At 36.9% G+C, this 17,119-nt stretch overlaps 1 protein-coding gene across 1 annotated transcript in view; it reads right to left on the minus strand.

Annotated features, from left to right (window-relative positions):
* Nucleotides 1-17,119, minus strand: part of LOC141439744 (elongation factor-like GTPase 1) — a 131,521-nt gene that overhangs the window by 48,658 nt on the left and 65,744 nt on the right. The window lies entirely within an intron of this gene.

Here is a 17,119-nt window from a genome sequence, read left to right on the forward strand (position 1 = left end):
TATTCATACAAATATCTGCCCCGGGCGGGATTCGAACCCGGGACCTTAAGCTTAGTAGTCAGGTTCTCTAACCACTTGGCCATCCGGTCGTCGAACGGACACGGAACGGTCGTCGGACATTAAAACCAATTTCTTAATAGAATATCGTTATGCATCGTATGAAAAACGAATATACTCGCACGCTACGGAAATTAAATATTGTCTTGATATTAATAAATTATTTTACCCAACAAATTTTTCTAATTGTAACATCCTTTTATCAGGTCAACTAGGTTAGTAAAGGAAATACGTTGTTTTCGAATAATCCGTTACTGATCTTGATACCCAGCATGAAACGGTACACAATAAATGCACTTTTGTCGCCAGCCAGAATTCGGTCGAGTAACGTAATGTTTTCTGAATTTAGGTAAACGATTATGCACAACTGGAATCAAGTATAATTACAGTTGTGGGTTATCTGCAGTGAACAATAAATGTCGGTCAGTTTACCTTATAAAAATACTTACGATAAGTATATTTGGTATTTGCATATCTTCCTAAATAAATTACTTTATTGAAATGCAATTGCAACCGAGTGGTTGTTAACTGTATATTGTAGGAAATTACTTTCAAATAGATAGAGAAGAAAGCAGTTAATGAACCAATAAATGGAAGGTCAGTAGAATTAAAATGTGTGCGGATCTCAGCAGGTCTTAACATTTGAACTATACAAGGGACATACTGATGATCAGGGAAAGATATAATGAGAACAGTATGGTATTTCAGCTGCGAAACAGTTGTAGTGAAAAAGTTGTGTACAGCAACACACAAACACAAAGAAAAATAAAACAATTTGAATTTAATTCGAGTACTATTGAATATTGTTCAGCAAGGGGGTAACAGTTTTGTACGCTAGCAACAGCCAACCGTTAAAACTGTTTCACGCGTACTATATAAGGCACCTCTATCATTAGCCACTTCAGAACAGTTAATTCACTTTAAATTATAGTAATGGTTCTAAACGATGAGATTACTGGAATCAATAAACAAAACGACGTAAGTAGCATAATATTTAACACTGTACTCGACGTTTTAGATATCAAAGATAATGCTGGACAGGCGCGTGCGCCAGAAAGCACATAAGACATGGAAGTTAATCACATATCAGATTAGTACGCGCTTTAGACCAAGATTTTACTCGGATTTAACATTTGCGGTTTGCGGTGCCTTTAACCATATCACAGTTATGTCGCGTATGAAAGCTAACTCTGTAATAATATTTAACTTTTTTGCATTCTACTTATTACGCAATTAGTACTTTTACTTGGTCGGAGTTGTCGTATTATACTAATCTTACTTTATTATCAAAATAATAATTTTATGAAGACGCAAATTCAAGACTCCTCGTTCTATTAATCAAGCAACAACCATAGTCATCTCGCCATTAACATTTATGCCACACTCTTTCCAATCCAAGGTCTTGAATATACACCAGGGCGTTGATGAACCACTAGTGGGATACAAGATCCCCTGACTGACCCCTTGATGAAACTGGACAGGTTAAGCAGGTAAACTTTTTTTTTTGCACAAAAATAAAGGAGAAACTCATCCAAGAAATTCTTACTATTAACCGATTTCAAAAAAGGAGGAGGTTCTCATTTCGATAGAAAACATATATATTTTTTGTATGTTTGTTCATATTAATTTATTCGTTGCAACCATGGCATTATGAGATGACAAATAAATATTACAGTGCTACATGGACCCTGCTAGGGCAAAGCAACAACTTATTCAACTTATTCTAGGATTGATGCTAAAATTAATATTCTTACTTAATTACATAATGTCATATAAAATCAAATCACACAAATTACATCAAAACGTAGTAGATTATAACACCAGATAAATAAAACAAAATGTCAAACTAAATAAAAAATGCTAACATTAGTATTTTAGTGTTATCTTAATAATACTTAAGAATATAATTATGTTACTTGGTCTAAGTCTTCCATGTATTCCTTTACAGTACGTTGTTACGCGATAACTCCGCCAAATTGTGGGCTGAATTTCAAAATTCTTTTTTAGTTCTAAAGGACATACTTCCGAGGTTGTCCCATTGACAACAAAACAGGGCCTGATGATGGGATCTTAAAGAAATCGAGGGCAACATCAAGTCAAGTATTTACATTCAGAAAGTATCATTTGGTGAACTGGACCCTGATAAAGAAGACCGTAGGTACCGGTACTCTGTTATAAAATGATATAACTATGTTGTGTTTGAGCTTAATGGAATCGTTGTGAGATGCACTTTGGCTACAAATCAGTAAAACGTATGAAAAATGTTTCACAAAAAATTTAACCGACTTCAAAAACCTTGAAAATAATTTTCTACTACTTTGAAGTCGGTGCCTCAGCACGAGCCACCAGGAGTGATTGAAGCCCAATATATAGTATGTAGGTGAGGTAGACGACCATAGTTCCACTCCTGCTGGCTCGTGCTGAGGCACCGACTTCAAATTAGTAGAAAATTATTTTCAAGATTTTTGAAGTCAGTTGAATTTTTGTTATTTTTTTTTTATAAACATTGACAAAAAGTTCGATACTCCTCACTCACCTCCACGCAAGAATCAGACATCAGAATATCTTAAGTCTTTAATTAAATTGTATTCGTTAACGGCTTAAATTAAATGTTTTCTTACTTATGCTAATAATTTCGACAATTACGGTATCTCTTGGAAATTAGACGATATTTTCCTCGTCTTGTCAAGCTACATTTAACACAACCGTGACCCGCATTATAAACAATGATAACCGTTATAGTTTTTTTGGAAAAATCTGTTAAAACCACTTCGCATTGTCTAAGTGGCAGCACAGAACCAGTATCTAGGGCTTCAATCGATGTCCATAACAATCGGTACAGTTAAGGCAACACGACTGGTTTGAATTAAACTGTAATGGTACTAACGTCATTTCAATAATTCGTGATCCCACAATCATTGTGACATAGTTACTACTCTGACTTAGCCACAGAAGTAAACTTTACACGCTCGACACAGCGTTGGGTTTGGTAGATATGGATTTCAGAAGAGTCGTTGTCATTTTATGTGATTCTAGGTCTATAGGTATAACATGAGATGTATTTATTTCTCTACGGGAGCTCTCTAGGAGTAGTAGTATGTATTGAACAGAATTCTAAGACCAAATCGTTTATTACACGCGAACACTTTAAGTTGAAGCTATTTATTTGATCCTTTTGATTATCCTGTGCTAGCAAGCTTTACCTCCGACTTTCACACTGTCAACCAACATCAATAAGTGATGGCAGGTGCGTATTATAATTTCAAATGTTCGAAATTATTTGCTAGGTAGGTCGCAATATGAAGGCACGGTTCTTTGAAAAACGATCCTATCTTAAATTGGAACTACTGACTTCGTATAACTGTAAGCAATAACTAATTTTTCGAATCATTCGTCATGCTCATTGCCAATTTATTTGATCAGGATCAGTATATATTTCCTGATGTTTATAATTTAAATTAGTTCAAAGCTGTAATGGCAGCGCTGCAGCTCTGGTTACTGGGCTACGGCACATGCTGAGCTGAGTCCTTTTGGCATCACACTACAGCACAATGTCTCTTATTTTCCTCTCTTCTCTTATTTATTTTTTTATTGTGTTTTTGCTGTGATGTAGTGTGTTTTTCTTGTCAATAAATGTTGTGAGTTTGAGTTTGAGTTTATTTATATTTTATTATAGTTAATTGGTTCTATTGGTTTATTGGTACATTCTCTACTTTTAACTTAGTACGAGTAAGCGCACCAGCAGTGACATGGCGCCCGCACAACCGCATTCTCTTCCGGTTACCTAAACTTTTTACATGACGTTAGTGATAATAAGTAACTCTATCACAGTTAGAGTTACTTAACGAATGTTTTCACCCACGCCAGTACACACCGTTGGTAACTTAGGTCAAACATTATTTTATTTTATTTAAAAAGCATCATATTTTTTCCGCAATAGCGGACGACTCAGTCAATCTGAGTAATTCGTAACTAAGATAGGAAAGTGAATTACGGTGAGATATTAATAAAACTGGTAATTGTGCCGGGGAACAGAGCATCCTGTGTCTGCGGCTTGCGGCTGCAATCACTGGGGGACGACCACCCGGGAATCTATTTGGCCAGGCTAAAGGTAACATAAAACTAACCGTACAGTGGGTGCTTCCTTTGTCGTACATGGCTTAACTGAAATATGATCGCAGTAGCTTTTAATCGCCGCCAGCGTGTACCAAAATTTACAAGTCAATTTGATGATGAACAGAAGATCCCTGCAAATTTTGTCACAAAGACTACTTTATTTGAATTTTTAGAGGAATGATGCACTATTTTGTCCTGTCAGTGCATTATAGCAACACTTGGTACGGTACGTCCCCAGCTCAAGTCTACCTAAGATTGCCTTGACTCACAATCACAATACAGTCAAAAGAATACTAACTATTACTACGTCAACTATGCTGTATCACAATATAGTTGGCTAGGCACACTACATCTTGCAAAATATATGACACAGTTCATCATCATCATCATGTCAGCCGAAAGACGTCCACTGCTGGACATAGGCCTCCCCCCAAGGCTCTCCACTCAGACCGGTTTTGTGCTTTCCGCATCCACCGCGATCCCGCGATCTTAACCAAGTCGTCGTTCGCCGACGACATTGTAGTCATGGCTGAGACCATGGAGGACCTCGGTGCTATGCTCGCTGACCTCAGTAGAGTTTCCGACCGAGTTGGCCTGAAAATGAACATGGACAAGACGAAAGTCATGTCTAATGTCCATGTTGTACCAACTCCCGTAATAGTCGGAGACTCTGCGCTCGAAGTTGTTGACGACTATGTATACCTGGGACAAACGGTCCAGTTAGGTAGGTCCAACTTTGAGAAAGAGATCACTCGTCGAATCCGACTCGGCTGGGCAGCGTTCGGGAAGCTTCGCAGTGTCTTTTCGTCCAAATTACCGCAGTGTTTGAAGTCAAAAGTCTTTGACCAGTGTGTGTTGCCAGTGATGACATACGGATCTGAGACGTGGGCGCTAACGATGGGCCTCATGAGAAAACTCAAAGTCACTCAGAGGGCTATGGAGAGGGCTATGCTCGGGGTTTCTCTACGGGATAGAATTAGAAATGATGATATCCGCAGTAGAACTAAGGTTACCGACATAGCCCGAAGAATTGCGAAACTAAAGTGGCAGTGGGCGGGGCACATTGCTCGCAGGACGGATGGCCGATGGGGCCAGAAGGTTCTCGAATGGCGTCCGCGGGCCGGGAGACGAGCTGTCGGTAGGCCTCCAACAAGATGACACAGTTGACACGATAAAATTTTCAGCTGCCAAGGTGAATTGTTGTTTAATAAAGAGTCATTGTATTGTATGGTAGGATACCTAGACTTGCCACATCTGGCGATGCAACGATGGCAAAAGCCCAAATGTAAAGAACCAAAGTGACTCAAAATATTTCGTTCAAATCAACTGTTGTATTCATCGAAAACAATACTAGTAGTAAAGTTCTAGAACGCAATGTAAATGAAAAATCATAGCAGTATAAATTGCATCAACTGTCTCAATTGACCTGTGCTCCTATGGAATAATGGCGAAGCGAACTGCCCTCTTGCCATTTAAGTTACAGACGCGAAGATTTCGTTACATGGCACAAACTATTATAACTTTTATAACCTTCAAACAGCACCGGACACACGCAACGTTGTAATGAAAAAGATGTCAACAACTTAATGGAATAAGTTAGCAAAAAAAAAATGAAAATTTAGCAAACTTTTAGAATATAGAAAAAATCTAATCAACGAGATGTAGACCGCGATTATCTTTAATGAGCTTTCGATTTTTCGATACATTTTCTAGCGTCATCAGTAGACATTGATCACGGATAGACTCACCAAGATCTGACTGGACTGACCTGATCATGCCCAAATATCGGGAGCTCGTCAAAGAAACACATCGCCAAACCTGCACGTGGGAACTACAGATCAAGCTCTGAGAGGTGGCAACAGCAGGGCTACTACGAAACTCGTAACTCGAAGTTCGTGTCGTGCGGTCCCTCTGACACTTATACTGTTTAATACGAGAGCGAGAGGGACCGCACGACACGAACTTCGAGTTTCGAGTTTCGTAGTAGCCCTGCAGAAACGTATAAGAAAGAGGTTGGAGACGAACATAATAAGATTGTCAATGTCATTGGCGTTTTTTACAAGTTGTTTAAAATGTACCAATATTACTGTATTACTCTATCGACCAAAACATCGATAGCGTATTTCTTTTTAGTCTTGTTAAATCTCGGACATTTCTACTATCCGTTATACGCGTATATTGGTACTTTTTAAAACGCCCACTTTTAACGATAGTTATTTTAAAGAGAATGAACAATTTGTGTTTTAACGGTCATTAATTGTGCTTTCAAATGAAAATAATATTGATAGGATACAATAAATGGTTCAAGAGCTATATTCGCTTTTAACGAACTTTAAAAGGTGCGACTTTTTTGACGCCGACTACAGTACCTACCTACCATGACTTTTCATGGTTTTATGCAAAACCAACCCCCATTATTACTCTTGTTATCATATTTGCTGTTATAGCACAACGTCCACCAGTTCCCACTGCTGGGAAGCAAGCTCTCATCACAAAGTCTGGAGCAATCTCACGGGCCGGCACGTCCGCGTTCCACTCAGATATAATTACGGTGCTCAATCAATTTCTACCCGCTACCGCGCCGAGCGCCCACGATCGCGAATGCAAATTTCTTTGGGTAAAGTCTTGGAGATAAGCGGAGCGGTGAGGCTTCTTCTCATGAAATAGTATGGCTAATGGAAGTGGTTCATATGATAGTAAGTGACAGAGAAGCTTGTCCTAACTAGACCAACTCTGTATCAAAAATTGTCGGGGCTCCTGAGTTATACGGTATATAAAATACTCTATATTCATTGGTCTAGTTGTTTGTGTAACGGTCCAAGGACCCTCACTCTCATACAATAAAATTTTGCAAAGCTGAATTCATTCTTGGGTTTCATTGAACAGGGCAGTTCAACATTTACAAAATATTTATTTATATTTTTGATCAAAGATTGAACTGGAAAGATCCCTTTAAGAGATAAGTTCGCCTTTGTACATCTTATTCTCTCTTTACCTGTTATTTTCATGTTCTTTATGTACAATAAAGAGTTAGGTACGTATACAATACAATATTTAAGTTTCCAGACATGTTATTTTTGTCTACCTCGTCTAATTAAATAAGCAAAATAAAATAAGTAACATGCGCTTTTCGCAGTACCAATTGTCAATGTCATAGTTAGTTAAACAAGACTTCGAGTAGCATTTCACGAAACTTGTTACGTGAACCTCTGCGTGAGAGTTTTTAAATGGGATGAACTAGTGAAACATGTCATTCTGCAGAACGCAATCTTTCTTCGATCAAGCTGTCATTTTACCTCGCAGAAATAAAACTTATCATTAAGCCGTAATTACATTGTTTATAATGACATCAAGAATAGAGACCGAGTAAAAGTGTTCAGTGTGTTCGCACCATTATACTATAGGTGCCAAGCGGGAGGTCATTAAGTTCTGTTATTCCTCGCGATCATATTGATTATTATGAGAATGGACCTAAGGCCTAACCAGAATAAAGAGGACTATAAACTTATAGAGCGCAATACAAAGGAGGTGTCAAGATACAATATCCAGTTATATATGCGTGTTAAAAGTCACAGGAAGCTCGCTGTTTGCATGTGTTTTCAATTCAAGATAAGATAACGACATTAGAAGTACTGATTTTTTTTCTGTATGCAAAAATCAATAATCATGGAAGTGCACTTACTTAGAAGAGATTTACTTAATACCTATTTCAAATTTCAAATCATTTATTGAGTAAATAGGCCGCAATGGACACTTTTATACGTCATTTTTTAAACTACCAGCGCTTTCGGAAAGACCATCATTGCCAAGAAGAATGCGCCGCAAGAAACTTGGCAGAAAGTCATTTTTTCAAAATAAAATAATTACAAATCAAATACTTAAAAACTACAGTATACGGGTTCAATTAAAGAAAAAAATTACAAAAATAATAATAATAATACAGGGATGTAAGGGGTCCCTAGGTTACAAAACTAAACACTAACTATATCTACGTTCAGTGGAAGTGTAGAATGCTTCCACCGTCATAAATAAAAAAAAATAAAAAAAATAATTCTGAAATATACATTTCAGGTCAAGTAACCATTAAGCTTTTGGATTCCGACGGCAAGCTCATCTATCTACGGTTTGGAGGATATTTTTTTGACTTCTACACGGAAGTAGGTTCGCGGGCATACGTAGTCACGACCATGATCGGCCAGCTTTTGCCATTCCGATTTGAAAGACTACACTGCACTGAATACTGCGGCTGCGGCTACGCTTTGATGTATGTAAATCAGTCAGGTCTGTCTCCGATTGAAACGAGACGAATGGGAAATTAATCAGGATTGTCTCTATTGAGAAACCCACGACACAATATACTGACTGATAGGTAAAGTCGATTGTAATCTAACCTAAGCTGTCTGATTTCATTTTATTTGCAATCACCGTTTTTCTAACAAAGTTCACAAGTTCAGTGAATGAGATTTACGAACTGGAATCAAAAATAGTTAGGTAGGTACAGTCGAGTTCATAAACTTCTGAGCAAACATTTGATCAAAAATATGTGAACACGACTCTGTTGTCGTCCAAAATTTTGCTCAGAAGTTTACGATCTCGACTGTACATAAATTAAAAGAAGATATAAACAAGTTTTTGGTAAAAAAAACATGTTTAATACCTACAAGATTTTGCTGACTACTTTTTGTCGACGTTACTTGCATTGTCACCCAATCTACATTTTCATTAGCAAAAAATTATATATAAATGATATCCTCTCAGAAATTACCAAAATAAATAAATATGTGGCTAAGTGGTTAGAGAACCTGACTACGAAGTTTGAGGTCCCAGGTTAGATTCCCGGCCAGGGCAGATATTTGTTTAAATAATACAAATATTTGTTCTCGGGTCTTGGATGTTCAATATGTATTTATCTATATAAGTATGTTTATCTGTTGCCTAGTATCCATAGTACAAGCTTTACTTAGTTTGGGACTAGGTCAATTGGGTCAAGTGTCCCATGATTATTATTATTTATTATATATTTATGTACTAGTTATTATTTATTTATTTATTTATATATACAAGATTTCTCGTTTAAAGGGATAAGATATGATAATATTTATTCCATCTTTCGCATTTAAAGCTCCGTGATGTGCAGTGCGAGGATAGGTAAATGAAGCGTTTTTATTGGTTAATGAAAAAATATTTCTCGCATATTATTGGTGGAAACGCTGCCTAACGCTACTGTGATTTGTTTAATACAAACAAACGCACAGAACCTTATTCAGGAAATGAAACAGCTGTAAAGCCTTGTAAATTGTAAATTGATTAACAAGATGTTATTCACTTATTTTAATAACTGAAATGGGTAACTTATATGGGCTATCAATAATAATTCTAACACTACATTAGGTATCGTACGTAATAAATGCGCTCTTGTTTTTTTTAAACCGTGAAGTCAATTATACGCGTGTATTGGTTTTATCTCGGCTACGGCACCCATTTTGTTCGGAAAAGACAGTTAAGAGGTTGTGCATTTATTTCTTTTAATCGATTTTATGACTAAACTAAATATTTGTAACCAAATTTTTTTTGAGTTGCCTAAGAGTACGCGTACAACAACTGAGTTGCGTTTGATTTATCTTCGTGTCAATAAAAAATATGGTTTCTTGACAAATTATTTAACAGACAACCACTGCAGATCATTCATAAAATAATAACTATTTGAAATATATTTGATAACTACAGCAACCTGCCCCGGCTTCGCATGAGTGCAACCATGAAAGAAAAGGAAGCGAAATAATCAAATGCAGTAGTTTCACATTTTTCACCCTTCCCTAAAACTACACCCTTGCGAAGCTGGGGCGCATCGCTAGTTACACATATTATATATACAAATCGCATATACATAATTTTTCTGCTAAAAATTATCTAACTGTTGGTGAAAACTGCACTGAAATCCGTTGCATAGTTTAGAAGATCTAAGAATACAAACATACAGACAGATGGCGGGAAGTGACTTTATTATTATTTTTATACTATGTTTATAAAGACAAAGAAGTGAGTAAGCAAACGAGAAGTAACCGCATACCTACTTACCATAACGTAACTGTAATTCAAATTAACCCCAAGTCAACAGAAAAATAACTTACTCCCGGACCCGCGACTAATGCAATTTCTTTCGAGCGGTTAATTTCGGTGTTTATAAATAATGGTAAAATTAAATGGGAGTTCATTTAACCGCGGTACGTGCTAACTGCGCGATGAAATTCCGCAATCTGTTTACTCCGCTTCAGAATTTCACGGGTTTTTAGTTCCTATCAGAGCACCCGTTCCATCCATGAAAGCAATTGCTCGTTGATTCAACACAAATTCACGTTTCGGAAAGTACCTGTCGCGGGGACAACTTATAACGGAATTTCCATAAAGCTGAATTCGTTGCAAGCATGAATTCGTTTGTATAAGGCTCGACTGCGTTCAGTCACTCATGCCTAAAAACGAATACCATTATACCAGAGATCCCAGAACTTTAATAAATATTTCTGCCTTGTAGTTTTCACTACTGTTAAGCCAAAAGGCCATCTTTTTCCTTTATTTTACCAGTGGAACACATTTCCAGTTGGAATTGTTATAACAACTTGAAAAACACCAGTACTTATCTCTCGTCCTCGTGTTGGGTTGGTGCTTTCACTATGTCGTTACCGTATCCTTAAGTAGCTGTTAGATTGGGATCAGAAGGCACGTGCGACAATGCAACAACACTGTCTAGCATTCCGGATCTACGGGAGACGGAATCGTTAAAATTATTTTAATCTCTAGCGGCATAAAATCTACGAAATTGCGAATGTAGAGAATATGTAAATGGAGAGAACAATTCTGATAAAACCATTCCTAACTATTTAATGGTAAAATGGAGTTACTTTTCGATGGTTTGTTCCTTGAGTAGTAGCTTTAGAGTTCAATTCAGTTGTAATATATCTAATAAAACAAAATTCTATGATATAAGTTGTCATGCTTTCTTTTCCACCAAAACTTTGCAGTTAACACCAATTAATCAAGTGTTTACTACGTAGTACAATCTAATGAATGAGTCTAATGCCCCGGTCTTTTACTCCAATAGTTGTCACTTCAGGGCTTTGCGGAGCTCGGCAATGTGGTAACAAGTTCTATCTTCGTTTCATCGTCTACTAAATATCTTTGAAGTAGCATAGCTCTCTATACTCAATTATTTATACATTTTTTGTGTGCTGAGTCGCCTTAATGGCAAATGACACTAGCTTTTTGCTTTTATTTACCTACATCATTTTAGTTTTCAAAATGTATATGAGGTGCTTTATAAGCTGGAGTCGGAAAAAAAAACCATTATGGACGACTAGAAAGGGAGGGCCCGGATAGTGCCGGTCTTTGACCAAAACCTGGCTGCACGTCCCCGACTCCCTGGAGCTTTATTTACACTAGGTATCACACAGGTAACCATTACGCGACGTTACGTTACTCCGCGGGCGCCCAACAGTTCCTAACTCGATTGCATCCACTTTTATCTGGCGAGTCACCGCGTCCAGCGCATTCGGTCACATTAACAGTGTTCAGAGAAAACGACGAATTCCGTTATCCGCTAGCTGGCCGGTCGACCATAAGTCACCGTCCAACGTCGGACACGCCTAGATACCGACACTCTCGTTAATTCTATCAGAGCAGATACTTTCAATGTCTAATCACTACAGCGCCATTAAGCTAGTCTTCGGTTAGATTTATTTAGCTTGTGGATATTAAGTGTCACAAGAAATGCAGTGAATGACTACACAAATAAATGTGGAAATGGTTATCCATTTGCACATTTCCTATGGATGTGTGTTAAGATCTGTCTTCAATAGGCCAAGTATGGAGAAGATCCAAAGTAAAAAAAAAAACACAAGTAGAATACAGTTAAATACAGGTATGGTATTTTTATCCTTACTTTAATGTTCAACAGGTCGTAATGAAATTTGGTATGAAGATAGTATAGTGTGCCCCTTGAGAAGGACATAGGATAGTTTTTATTCCGGAAAATTGAAAAGTTCCCGTGCTAAACTTATTCTTTGCGCGAAGTTGCTGCCACAGCTAGTATAGTATATATAACCCGTTGAGTGGAGTGAAAATTACTGACACACCATTGAAAAGTCTACGTGAACCAACAGTGCAGGCGCAGCCGCTAAGCCATTAGATCAAATTCTCTGAAATAAATCTAAATGCGTGTACCGCGACTGCCGTCTAGAAAAACATTTCTCATAAAGCTAATCTCGCGTCGTAAAACAATGAAGCACGCTGTATAAGCGGAGCCGTTGTATATTTTCTCCGATCGTCGTGCCGTAAGTAGGCTTGTACGTTTTTATCTGGTTCAGATGGTTGTTACCAGTTTTCTGCTAAAACTGTCCATATCTAGCAAAAATAACCGGACAAGTGCAAGTCAGACTTGTGCAAATGTGCATTGATGGATCCATACGAATTTTGTAGGTATTTTTGACAAAATATCCGCTATATGTAGATGGCAGAGTTCTGCTTCTAAGAAAAATGTACCTACAAAATGTAGTCAGATAGTTGATCAGGATAACCTTCATTTTTTTTATATGTTATTGCAGCGACAATATAAATACTGCATTCATTTCAGCTGTCTATCCATTACGGCTAAGGTAATTTTGAGCTTCACCACTGTTCATACAAATACCTATTCACTAAATTTAAATCTCATAAATAAAAACAAAGATAAAATATAATAATCGTTATAGACAATGGTGGGTCCGATGGATGAGGGCGGCACAGGAGCGATCATTGTAGCGTTAATTTCTTTGGTGGAGGCCTTGGTATATCCAGTTAAGTAAATACTAATAAGCAAAGATTATAGCGAAAATACAGACAATAATTTTTATTATCCAAGTTAATGACAGACCTGACTATGAACTGTAACACTTAGAATGAATTACTATAACAATAATCAACATTAAGCCGGCCGTCAAGCTTCCAGTAAAGTGAAATTCAGCTTGAACTTAAGTAATTGTAAAACAAACAAAAGATTTATTGCAAAAATAGGATTCAAGCATGGCTGTCTAGTGTCTAGTCTATGTAGTTTGCGTGCCTTAGATTATCTAAGCCGACAGAGTTTATCCAATGTTGGAGGACTTTAAAGCTCTTATACTTCAGAAAAACTCGTTATTTATCCAATGAACTTGCTCAGAAAGTCGAAACTTCAAGTAACAATAAAGTGGATTTAGCACTTTTATAAAACCACTTCTCGGTTGTGTACCGCAAGAATTTTCTTCGAAACACTTGAATATTTTGTTATAATAATCCGACGAATTCTTTGCGCCGATATATTATTATCTGAAGATAACCTTCAGTCAGTGTGTAACGCTCTACTGTTTTTCAAAGGGAGGTGAAAAAGAGGCAGTAGAAATACCTATACAAACATAAAAGCGGACAAGGGTAATACCACAGTGGTGATGTACTCTAGTGATTACGAGAGTAAAACAAGGAATTTGTTGGATGACGATCAGGTCTATAAGCCAGTGTCGTACAACCCTACGATCAGATCCGTCCTGCTTAGACGATTCTGGCTGGACCACCAGAATTTTACTACTAGATTATTGCATTGTCAAAGAGTTTACATAAACAACCTTAAGTATGGAAAATGTGGTTTCAGTTAAATATCCTGAGATTTTGATATGTTATGTTATTCAAAGTCCTGAACAAAAGTCTCTAAGGGTTCCGAGTCCCTTTCAGAGTTTGGTTTAGTGTTTTTAGAGACTTTTGTTCAGAACTTTGAAATCTATAACATATCAAAATCTCAGGATATTTCACTGAAACTACATTTTTCATACTTAAGGTCCGAGGTCCTTTCATCTCAATCGGAATTTTTGCAGGAAGAGACGAAAAATGGTTTGCAAATGAAACCACAACTTACATACATACTAGGGACAGTGGGCAAAATAGGGACAGTGTACAATCCAAGCACGCGTCATAAGATAAACATCTATTACTAAAATTAGATAGCTAAGTCTAAAAAAAATTGCAATTGTATTCTGGTTTTACAAAAGGGTTTTTCTATGTGCGTGCAATGCCATTGAGTCCGACACTAAATAAATAACAAATAAATAATAATGCAACAGAGACAGTTACATGTTAGTGCATAAATTTCAGGTTAACGTCGCGTTTCAATTACGCTTGGCAGCCCAAAGGTAAAACCTTACCGTACCTTAGACAAGCTGTGAAATGTTATTACCTTGACAATACCCGGACATGTTGGTTAGTCAAAGGGCGAAGGTTTGCCACCTAATAATCTTGTTTTGGTGTTCTGTAGGATATTGCACGACAATGGACAGCATCATTAAATAACGTTTTAATACTAATAATAGGTATGTAATCTCTTTAAGGACGACTCCCTCCTTAAAAACATTATAAAATATATATTTTTTATAGCTTTGGATCACAAAGATGCTATACTTTGAAAATTTTTAGACTACCTATAGCTCCAACCGTTTGTTTGTAAAACTTGTGTGACAGACGGACAGAGGAACGCATACGTGAGTGATTGAAATATAGCTCCATTTGGACCTTTCGCGTACGGAATCCTAAGAGTAGGTATTTAAATCTGTCACATGATAGAAAAATCACACTATTGCAAAATATCAGACAATGATAAATGATCAAGTTTGGGCTAACAGTAGACGACAGGTTATCGTAAGAAAACTTGTATTTATAAGCCATTTAAATTGGCTTACTGTTTGAAAATTGCCTTTTTACAAGGATTTGCATTAAATGACATTCAAGGCCTTTTACATAATCTAGTACAAAATAGTAAGAGAATCACATTCGAAAGTCAAGCCTCCGTGACAAAGTAGGTTTCGCCCTCTGTAATTACAATCCTTATACAAAAGCATAGTGTAAAGAACGCGCCATGTCTCGATTGAGATTATCTGCTAGTCCAGATTTTTTGCCAAATTTAGGTACTACTATCTACTAGGCTTAGCTTTTTATGCGATTTCGTCACCGTTCTCTGGTTTGAAATTTATTTGGTGACCCCTGATTTACCCCATACCGCCCCCCTCACAACAATTTGAATTATTTAAGGTTGATACTAAAAACATTGCATAATCATACACAATAACGGTGAGAGTATATTTAAGGGTATTCTGGGTCGCGACCCAGAATTTGATAAACACTGTTTAAAGAAATTAAGCATCTTAAAATTCAAAATACCCTTAGCTTATCAAATAAGCAGATTTTCAACCTTCCACCATATCCCAATGCTGTAAGATAGAGGCGTGATGATACACCAAAATGGTTGGAGAAAAAATGATATGGCAGTTTAGTTTGCGCTCAACTTGGCGGGCGCACTACCGTGCCCCCAGATTACCTACGTTTAAGTCAACACCTTGTACTAAATGGAGCGGACCGATCGAGACGCGCACATTACACGGTTTGCGGCGGCATCCAAATTTGAACATTTATCGATTTAGATGCGATCCAAAAGACGTGCATCGGTGTAGACACGCACAAAAATTCAGCGCTTATGATTGGATAGCGGGACGGGTTACAACCACAGGGCCAAATTTGCGTCCGATGCGTGGAAAAAGTTGGCAATGTTTTTAGGTTTTTGAGGCGCAAGAAACTTGACTGACCTACTGGCATTGCGCGGGCTCCACAAATGGCACTACTGCCCAATTTATACTATTGGGTGGTCATTTTTATTTATCTTTTCCTTCAATTGTATTTTTTGTGTATCGAATAAGTGTAAATAGATGTCTTTCTCTCTCTTAAACTGAGTGATGTGTTGTTAGATAGTAGGTTATATTCTGATTCCGTTGGTTTTATATTTAAAATTTGTGGATTTTCAAAGATTTTCGTTTAGATAATAAACTTAGACTAAGGTAGCGAAAGGACCCCGGACCTAAAGTAGGGAAAATGCAGTTTCAGTTAAATATCCTAAGATTTTGATATGTTATAGATTTTAAAGTCCTGAAAAAAAAGTCTCTGAAGGTGCTTCTTCTGTTTCCGAGGCCCTTTCAGAGTTTAGTTTAATTTTTAGAGACTTTTGTTCAGGACTTTGAAAGCTGATATAGAATCAAGAGCACATCTTTCGGATCCTGAAAATTCACCTTGTTTGATGAGTTAGCATACATTAACTTATGGGCGGTTCTTTTTTTTTATAATATCTTTATATTTATTAAAGATTGTAAACATTGACTTCATAGTCATAGATTTTACATTATTATCTGTTTTATACACATTTTCCGGAGTGACAATTTGGGAAAATGCAGTTTCAGTTAAACTGATGATTGTTTCACCTTGTTTTTTTTAGCCATACTTTAGGTCCGGGTTCCTTTTTTGTGTAATATAATAAATAATTAAAGATAAAGTAAACATGACTTCTTTATTTCTCCAAGAGCACATTTTATTGAAAGCATTTCACTACACATTTTCCGGATGTTAGCATTTGAATAACTGAATTGCGCAATTCACCTTGTTTTTTTCTCTTAATTGATGAGTAAAACGCTAGCATAGTAGGTATGAAAACCGGAACCATGGGCTTTAATAGGTACCAATATACAGCAAATATCCAATATTTCGGTTTTAATTTTTTATTGACATTACTCCTTATCTTTTAAAACCTACTTAGCTGTGATAGTTCTCGTGCTAAAGTAAAAAAATGGGCAAGTAAATTATTATTGCCCACCTAACATTTAAGAGTAAAATTATTCATGTAGTTTACCTCGGTAGAAAACTCTAGCTTACAGGAACGGTGGAAATTGTAGTAATGTTTTCTAATCGTTTTAGTAGTATTGCAATAACTGAAAATCATCATCGTCCACTGCTGGATATAGGCCTCCCCAAGGCTCTCCACTCAGACCGGTCTTGTGCTTAATCGAAAATAAATATTTACAAAACTATTAAGTACGAAAATGTGGATAACTGTTTTAACTTACAAGAACAA

Source organism: Choristoneura fumiferana, chromosome 21 (genome assembly GCF_025370935.1).
Source record: "Choristoneura fumiferana chromosome 21, NRCan_CFum_1, whole genome shotgun sequence".
Classification (NCBI taxonomy): domain Eukaryota; kingdom Metazoa; phylum Arthropoda; class Insecta; order Lepidoptera; family Tortricidae; genus Choristoneura; species Choristoneura fumiferana.